Raw genomic sequence first — 9,443 nt, 5'->3', positions numbered from 1 at the left:
ACTTCCTAATTAATATTTCAGCAATGTTCTAAGTCAAATTGTATAACAGTGTGATTATCGACAACAGTAGGTTGAGTTTGACTGAACAAGATGAATGATGAAAACACAATATTATGAATAATCTCAATGTGATTTTAAAAGCACACTGAATATGCCTAAATCTATGCATATTGTACCATTTTTATGCTGGTATATTTAAAAATCCACAGTTTTTTCATTCAGATGAAGTCGAATCCTTTTTCAGAATCAATTAAGGTTCTTCCATCACTTGCCTGTTGAGTCCAAGTGTCCATTACCTCGGATTATGAATTGTTAAATTATGTGCAAATGAGTTAGCTGTCATCAGGTAAATTAGCCCATAACACTAGTTTTCTTGACAGTTATCTATTAAGTTGTCAGACAGGCATTCATAGCCTGCTAATATTCCCGTTGCTCTGGTGTGTCCCACTTCAGGGCTATAATTCTGTCGTCTTAATTAATGCTGGAGAAGATGATGCCAAAGACAATTTAAAGAGAAAAGATCTTCTTGGAATCCTATACGTTCCATTTTAAGTCACATGAGGTTCAACGGAACTTATGATTGGCTGAAGCAAATGCCATTCTGATATACTCGGCTGTAATGTCAACATTCCTGTCTACAGGGATATTAATGTGTAACCAATCAGAATGCACTATATCTACATCTATATCTATAGATATATATTAAATATGCTGGTCATTTTTATTATCTTTTTCGTTTAATCCCACATTGTACACTTTGATGCAGATCTTGTACTTTGTGTCACTTCCCAAAAATATTAATTATTACACAACATAAATGTACACAGTATAAGAACACATGCATTTAGCTACATAAATACAAACAGGTTAATTTGCTTTCTTGTCCAAAGGTCATAAAATACTAAATATTGAATACTAAATATTGAACAACAACATTCAATAATACAAAAATAACAAAACCAGGTGTACAGAGACTTTTAGATGAAAATGTTTGAAACATTTCAAAGCTTGAACTTCAAGTGGCTACAAGGACTTAATATAAAAACAAAGTTTTCATAGTTTTGAGGGCTTCTGGATCATGTAATAATCTTTATGCATTTATGTACATTCTGAATTACAGAAAGAAAGACCAAGTTATGAACATCATCCACAACTGCAAAACGGAATGGTTTTGCTACAAATTTTCTCCCATTTCTTTCTGAACACACTTTCCATGTAGGCTCTATTGTCTGTGCAGAGAGTTCATTTATTATTAGTTTATTTAATCAACTTTAACATTATACATGCACTTTTGTTCAAATGCAAATACAAATCAACAAGAGAAAAAAAATACACAATAAATAAAAAAGTACCAGGGAGGAGTAATAATATAAAAATTAGAATAAGGGAATCAGGTATAGAAATATAGAAATAAATACTAGAATAAATCAAAATAAATACTTTGCATGACTAATGTACAGACTTACTTAAATAAATATATAAAAAAAACATTAAGTTGGGTTTTTATTATTAAACATGCATTTATGGATGTTAAATTTGGTTAAAATATAAGCAAGTTAATCATAAGCCTGTACACAGAGTGGGGCTTCTATACTCTATGGTGGGAGGACCAGTAAACCTAGCGTCTTTGAGCGGAAGCCAGGATCAGTGAGAGCGCCGCTGAAACGCGCCCCCTGCAGGACCGGAAGAGCAGAGCTGAGAGGTAATACAAACCGCCCTTTATATTAATACTTTGTCTTTCACTGCAAACTTTTAACATATACATGACCTTTAAATCATTTGAAAGAAGATGAGTTTTTTTTATATGAGGTATTATGCCCTCTTGTGTCTTTAGAAATGTGTTTATTGTGTAGATGATGGAACGTTAGCATGGCTGTGGCTAACGTGATGATATGCTAATGATATAAGAGAAACTCGATGATTTGATTGGGTTTGAATAGTTTAACACTTAAATGTTGTCGTGAATGTGCTTAAGTGTCGATTTGCTTGAAAATAAACTAGCTGAGTGGTTACGAGTGTGTATAATTTAAGTTAGACAGGCTAACGTTATTAGTTTAGCTCCAAACTGATGCTCTACATTCTGGTCTGAATGAGGGTTTGAGCTCCATGTCTGATTTTGGTCGTTATTCTTATATTTAACCTCTTATTCCATCATAAATCTGTAGAAACCTTCATAAAGGCTTTAAAATATTTAACACCCTGTTTTGTATCATGTGTGGTTTTTGAAAAGGGCTGCAAATGATGTTTTAAGCTCAGCAGTGGGTATTTAATTGAGATAACAATTGAATTTAATTGGAAAAGGTTTGTAAGTTCTTTTCATCAAAACAGATTTGCTTTATATGAGGTTAAAGGTTTAATTGTGTGAAACCCTTTATATTTAAATATATTTATCTAGTATCATTCTGCATTGTGGTGGTTTGATAGGTTAATTAATGGAGGCTCTGAGCCCAACACATAATTAAAAAAAATCTAGTTTGCTAACTATCTAGCCAGCGTTTTTAAACATTGTAGATCAATTTAAAACGTGTGTTGGCCAAAAATATAGACTAAAAGGTGATTGGCCGAATAAGTGTTCTTCTATTGCTTTTTAGGAGTACTGAGACTGTCTTGTGTTATTAGGAAAATTCACTGATTGTTCCAACAGTGATGGAATACTTGGAAATATCAAAATTGCGATTTAAGGGTATGAAAAATCATTGCAGTTTCAATAATGTTCAATAGTTATTGTATTTTTCTGATTCTTTTCAGCTCTAAAATGTTTAATAGGCCAGAAATTGGTCTTTGTGAATGCAGTCTTACGTAAAATGTTCTAGGCATGTAAATTCGTTAGTCAAAAGGTGTGAGCACCCTGTATGAGGCGTGTCTGTGGCGCTCAAAATGTTACCTAGGTAAGCAGCTCACTAGGTTTTGACACACATCCTGCTTTATGTCTCGGTTTATCTACTGATGTTTGTTTGGACATAGATTGATCTCCAGGAAGTACCTACGTTAGGGGTGTGCAATATCATACCGTCCACGATTATACTGGTATAAATTTTTACATGATAAAAAGTGTTATATCGCGATATCAATGATATAGCGACGCGATGACGTATGGCGGATATACGTCCTAGCGCGCACAACAACAACACCCCAAACCCAATAGGTGCGGTTTCACGCTCCCAAAAACGCCGGATCCGTCTGGACGAAATGCCTATACGATACAAAATTTATGCGTATACAGCTAAACGCATCTCCGTGTGGACGGGGCCTAAATAAGGGGTAAGTCACTCTCGCGGTATTTTGACGTCATACACCAATCGGTCTGCTTCAAGTCAAGCACACAGGTGCTTCTGCCACCTTATGACAATAGATTTACCCTTCAAATTAGGTAGTCTGTCATCGATGCTCATTGGAAAAGGATGGAAAATGCCCTTCATTTTGTTTGCACTAAATGCTGCTGCCTGCCAGCGGCAATCACCAATAAAACGTTGTCCCATGTTTTTTTTTTCTATATCGTCATAAATATTGTTATCGCAAATATTCTTGAAATATCGTGATATAATTTTGAGGCTATATCACCCACCCCTAACCTACGTGGTGGCAAGTGGTTGGAAAATACTGTTATATTCTTGTTTAATTAAGGGAAATTTATATTAAATATGACCAAACAAAATTTTAGATTGGACATCAGATTTATTTTCTAATAAAAGCAGCTTGACTGTCTGTATACTTGAACAGAACACGTTTACATTCATCTTGTGTTTATTTGTTTAATTCATGGACTTGTTCATGGTTCACAAATAGTCCTTAAAATTTCTTAAATTCCGATGAATTACATTTATAGTCATAAAATGTCTTAAATGATATAACAAAAGTCTTTATTATTGAAGAGGTCTTAAATTTGCGCAATTGGAATATGGCCTAATGTGATTATTAAACTTGATAAGAATATGGTTTAAAGGAATGGTTCACATAAAATTTAACCTCTTAGCTGTCACCCCACTTTTTGAACATAGACTCGAAAGTGCACTATTCAAACTTAAATTGTTATAAGTCATGAACGCTTTTGAATACAGACCTAAGGTTGGTCTCTTTTTAAAGAAGACAATCAGCAGATTATTGCAGAAATGAAATAATTTCAAAAAATGAAAGTAAAAAAAAGTTATAGAAGTTTAAATTTACTGTAAAGTTTTATATAAAATAAATATTTTACAAAATAGGTTTTAATCCAAATTTGGCATAAAATTAAAGCCATATGTTTAAATAAGTTGTGTTCCAAATTTGAAGTTGATATAAAAAAAAAATCGAGGTTACTATGCAATTTTGTTTAGGTGTGATACCACAAACAGCCACCAGGTGCCAACTAAACCCCATTGAATTTTTTTGATGCATTTTTCTGTCACAAATAGGGATAGGTACCGAAACCCGGTATTTAATCGGTCCCGGGGCTAAATTATGAAGCTCTGAAAAAGTATATAAACATTTGGATATATATTTATCGGCCAACATATCGGTTATCGGCTTTCAAAAATAAAGAATTATCGGTTATCGGTATCGGCCAAAATGTTCATATCGGGGCATCCCTAGTGTCAATATATTGTCTTAAAGTGACAGACTGGCGCTTGGGCCATCAAAATGCAAATCTGCTCTTAATCTGAATAACGTTATAGCTTTAATAATCATTAATCTATCAATACATACACTGAAAACTATGCAGTGTTCATTTACATTTGATTACTTTTAGATTTCTTTTGTAGGCTATTACTTGCCTGAACAGTAATGTTAGTAGAACTTCATGGAAAAATTACAGCACTGTTTCATTTCATTTGTATATTTGTTTTTGTATTTGTCAGTATTGTATTTGTCAGTTTGTTTTACTTTGTTTATTTTTTCATGTTCTTACTGTATCTTGTCTTATAAACACTAAAAATGCCTGCACACTGGTGCATTTACAAATTGATGTTTTATATTCATTTCATGAAACATTTATTTTACATTTCAGAATATAAAGCAATGTTAATTCAGCTCTTAATTTGTCATATATATATATATATATATATATATATAAACAAAAAGTACCAATAAGAATACCATTAAAGTACCAATTGATAAGCAGTATCGGTAAGAGCAGTAATACCGTTAAAGCCTTAACGATACCCATCCCTAGTCACAAATGTATAATTTTCTCTCTCACTATTACGCCTATCACAAAATAAAAATCTTGAGACTCAGACCTTTCCGACGATTGTATTTTGTCAAGATTCTAAAAAGTTTTGATTCCAAAAGACTGTAATAACATTTTTGTAATATGACACCCCCGCACTAAGGGGGAGGATCCCGCTAAAAGATTTTAAGGTCCATTTCTATGGTAATGCAATGTCCGATTTCAAAACAGTTTTCACGGGATGAATTTTTTGTGATAAAGGTCAGAGCTCCTGTTATGGTGTATATGTTTTGAGGTGCACTCTTGTCATAAAATAATCTATTACTGCTCCTACATAATTTTTAACAACAAACAGTGGTAAAATATCTATTTAGGAGTCTTACAACTTTCCAACAATATATGGTTTGTCATGATTAGATTAGGATTTAATTGCAATATATTGAAGAAAACTTAGGCGTCCCGCTAGCGTGACAGTTAAGGGGTTAAAATTAGCTTTAAATTTACTCATCCTCGGGCCATCCAAGATCTAGATGAGCTTATTTCTTTAAAAAGAAATTTAGCATTACATCACTTTGCTCACCAAAATATTAAAAATATCACAATAATCCACTAGTAATCAACATGACTCAAGGCCATCAATTAACGTTTTGAGAAGCGAAAAGTTGCATGTTTGTAAGTAACAGTCAAAGATGTTTTTAAATTTAAACTGTTGCCTCAAGGCAAACAAGTCCTCTCATCTGAATCAGGGAAGAAATATACACACATCAAGCACTGTTTACAAGCGAAAGCAGTCCAAGACGCTTCTAAACAAATATGTCAGTGGATTTAGATGTGAGAGGACAACACTTTTCACTGAAGTAAGCGTTATTATGGATTGTGGACCAGAAGCGATGGTTTTATGTTAAAATTGTCTTAATGAAGGAATGGTTCTTACAAACACACAGATTTTTTGCTTTACAAGATGGTAACTGTGTGGATTATTGTGATGTTTTTATCAGCTGTTTGGACTATCATTCTGACGGCACATGCTTAATTTCTCCAAATCTGTTCTAATGAAGAAACAAAATCAGTCGACCTCTAATTTGTATAGGCTATTTTGACAAATTGGTACATAAGTCAAATTCATTATGGACATACAGTATTCATTTTATTTGTGCAGGTCTTAAAATGTCTTAAAGGGGTCATATGATGCTGCTAAAAAGAACATTATTTTGTGTAGATGCCGTGTCCGGCCGGAGCAACGACACAAAAACATGAAAACCCATTACAAACGAGGCATTTGTTGCATCCAGTGGGGACATAATTACTGATTATAATGACTTATACTGTCGTTTTACGCGTTGCGTTGCATTGCGCCGCGTAAACATAAAACCATGTCTGCATTTGTGATCAGAGAAATGACAAACAACAAGTGCTACTCTACTGCCCAAAACTCGCGTTTGAATCATCAGTGGCAAATCCTTTAAATGAAAACGTACTTACGTGAGTCAGAACTGCCGGCATTTTAGTCTAACGTTACTCTCCCAGGATCAGTAAACAGTCCTCCATAAAATGTGCCGGCAATCCACAGCACTAAGTTGATGTATTCCCTCAGCGACCAGCACAGATCAGCTCTAGGCATGACGAAGCGGATATCGTCCTCTTTTGGAAGACCAAACAAAGTAGTTTCGCTTTCACAACGAAGCACACAGCGTCTTCACGACATGGCGGCAGCGGCAACAACAATACTACAGCGAGAATAAAAGTTACGCCTTCTTTCTTTGCGTGAACATTTGGGCAGCGTTATGCAAATCTTCCCACATAGTGAGGTAGATATGTGGGGGCGTGTTAGAACGAGCCGTTTTAGATAGGTGTGGCTGACTCTTAACTTTTATAAAGAATATCTCTTTGGATTTGAGACTTTAGTCTTTGCAAATTTACAGATCTTCTTTATGCACCAAGAGCTTGTAACACTCCAAAGAGAAAGGAAAAAATGAAATTGCATCATATGACCCCTTTAAATTTGCAGATACCCTTGTGTTACATCCTAGTGAGATCCAATATAGATTTTGATCGCTATCTGTGAACTAGTGATTGAGATCCACACAGTTCTGATCCGACATATGGAAAATGGCGGCATGTTTCCTAATGAATGTTTATGATTGTGTTTTTGACTGCATCATCACTTGGTGTGTTCAACACACATGTTGCTTTGAGTTTGCCAGTGGCTTGGTTTGGCTGCGCACACAGGTTTTGTTCATACAAACAAACAAACATCTTTGCAAATCAAATACTGACATCAGTGGCAATTCTTAGTTATTTGTTTTGCTTTGCCTTGCAGGTGTTTGGAGCGTCACCCTCGTGTAAAATCATTGCAAGATTCCCCAACGCTGGCCACAAGTACAATTTTAGGTGAGTCAGGGTTAAATGTCCATTGTGTTCTTTGAAACCTCATTTGACACATTGAGGAGTTAAAATGCGTCTACATATTTGGTCCTCGTCCATCTGTAGATTAGATCATGTAATTTTTGGTCTGAGATACGAGTAATGGCTGCTACTGAATGCAGGCTTTGTGAATCATGTAATATCAGGTTCAGCTCTCTTCTGAGGTGGCTGTCGGGTGGAGGCAGGAATCTTTGGAATGGTGATAAAACCAAAATCCCATCTGGCAAAACAAAATTATCCATTGTTTCTGATGGTAGTTTCCCATACATGCCATTTAGCATCACTGTGTTTGTGTTCCAGCATCCCTGCTTGATTTCTCTAGCATTCATAAATGGGGATGTGCCAAATACGTTTAAAAACAAGAATTGGTGAGTTGCCTGAATGACTAGTTTATTAATTGGTTTTGGGGAAACCATGGATAATTAGGCTGATTTCATGATTCTATTTGACCCTGATCTGATGCATTACTTAAAGGTGGGGTAAGCAATTTTTCAAAAACGCTTTAGAAAAGTGATTCGGGCCGAGTAGCAAAACAAACTTGTAGCCAATCAGCAGTAAGGGGCGTGTGTACTCATGATGTGGAGGAGAGAGCGTTCAGTGCACAGGACCGACATTAGCCAAGCCGAGCGTCAGAAAGATAGAGATGGCAGATAAAAAACAAAAGAGGAAAACGTCTGCGGATCAAAAGAAGGCTTAAGGCAAGACGCAGTACCCGTGTAAATATCGCATCAGCTTTCCTGCGCTGGAGAGAACTCGAGGAGCGGAAGGCCTGCAATCGGACGCCGAGGTTGCTTTGTTTCTTCTCGATAGGTGAGTAAAACACCGTATCTGCGCCGCAACCGCTAAAGTCTGTCTAGTACACTGGACGCGACAAAGCGACTGTTGAAAATCATTTGAAATTTGTGTCAATACGTCATAAATAGAACGCAGCAGCAGTTTTCTGTCGGGGATTTGACGTGTCGTGCCGTGCCGCATCCAGTAGACCATAGATATGTATATATATATATATATATCTATGGTGTCGACAGCATCACTGATTATAATGAGTTCTATAGTATTTTGTCACGCTGCGCCACTCGCGTCCGGTGTACACCCGGTGTAACACTGGTTTTGCTTTTATTTCACAGAACTAATCGTTGCCTGGGTTGCGTACGTATGTGTGGGGCGGAGCTATCAAAATAGGGGCGAGACCCTTTTGGGCTAGGGGCGTGTTTGTTTTGTTGATTTCAAATGTCAACATTGGCTACCAGAAGGGCGTGTTTGTTTTGGTGATTTCAAATGTCAACATTGGCTACCAGAAATCGCTTACCCCACCTTTAAGCAGGATTTACATAAGACATGCTAAAAATCATCTGGATGGAACGTGACGTTTTATTTTTAAGTTTGGCTGTTTTTAACTTAATATGCCATCTTTTAAAGGGGTCATATGATGCTGCTAAAAAGAACATTATTTTGTGTATTTGGTGTAATGAAATGTGTTTATGCGGTTTAAGGTTCAAAAAACACATTATTTTCCACATACTGTACATTATTACTGTACATCGGGGAAGTCGTGGCCTAATGGTTAGAGAGTCGGACACTCCAAAGAGAAAGGAAAAATTGAAATGCATCATATGACCCCTTTAAAAACAACGCTTGTCAGTACCTTAAAAAAAACAGCAAGAGACATGATGCAATGGCCAGAGATGTCCTTCTGAATATGCAGTTGTGAAGCTTTTAAGGTGATTAATATAAAAAAAGTTTTCTGAGGGGGAACTGAATGGTTTTTAAGCAGGTTCTGGTCTAAATTGTCTCCAAGATGGCTTCACAATGGAGTTGGGGTTGAAAAAGGATGATTTGGTTTTCTTTTCAACCAGTTAAGGAAGTGCTGGGC

The 9,443-nt window shown here is 35.9% G+C and overlaps 1 protein-coding gene across 1 annotated transcript in view; it reads left to right on the top strand.

Annotated features, from left to right (window-relative positions):
- Positions 1–1,688: 1,688 nt before the first annotated feature.
- Positions 1,689–9,443, top strand: part of LOC107693292 (casein kinase II subunit alpha-like) — a 21,941-nt gene continuing 14,186 nt past the window's right edge. The window contains exons 1-2 of the mRNA XM_016492609.1: positions 1,689–1,702; positions 7,467–7,537. The gene's annotated coding sequence lies outside the window, so the exon portion shown is untranslated. The remainder of the gene's footprint in view (positions 1,703–7,466; positions 7,538–9,443) is intronic.

The sequence above is a fragment of the Sinocyclocheilus anshuiensis genome, unplaced genomic scaffold, assembly GCF_001515605.1.
Source record: "Sinocyclocheilus anshuiensis isolate Anshui unplaced genomic scaffold, SAMN03320099.WGS_v1.1 scaffold566, whole genome shotgun sequence".
Taxonomy (NCBI): domain Eukaryota; kingdom Metazoa; phylum Chordata; class Actinopteri; order Cypriniformes; family Cyprinidae; genus Sinocyclocheilus; species Sinocyclocheilus anshuiensis.
This window is presented reverse-complemented; position numbering and strand designations above follow the sequence as displayed.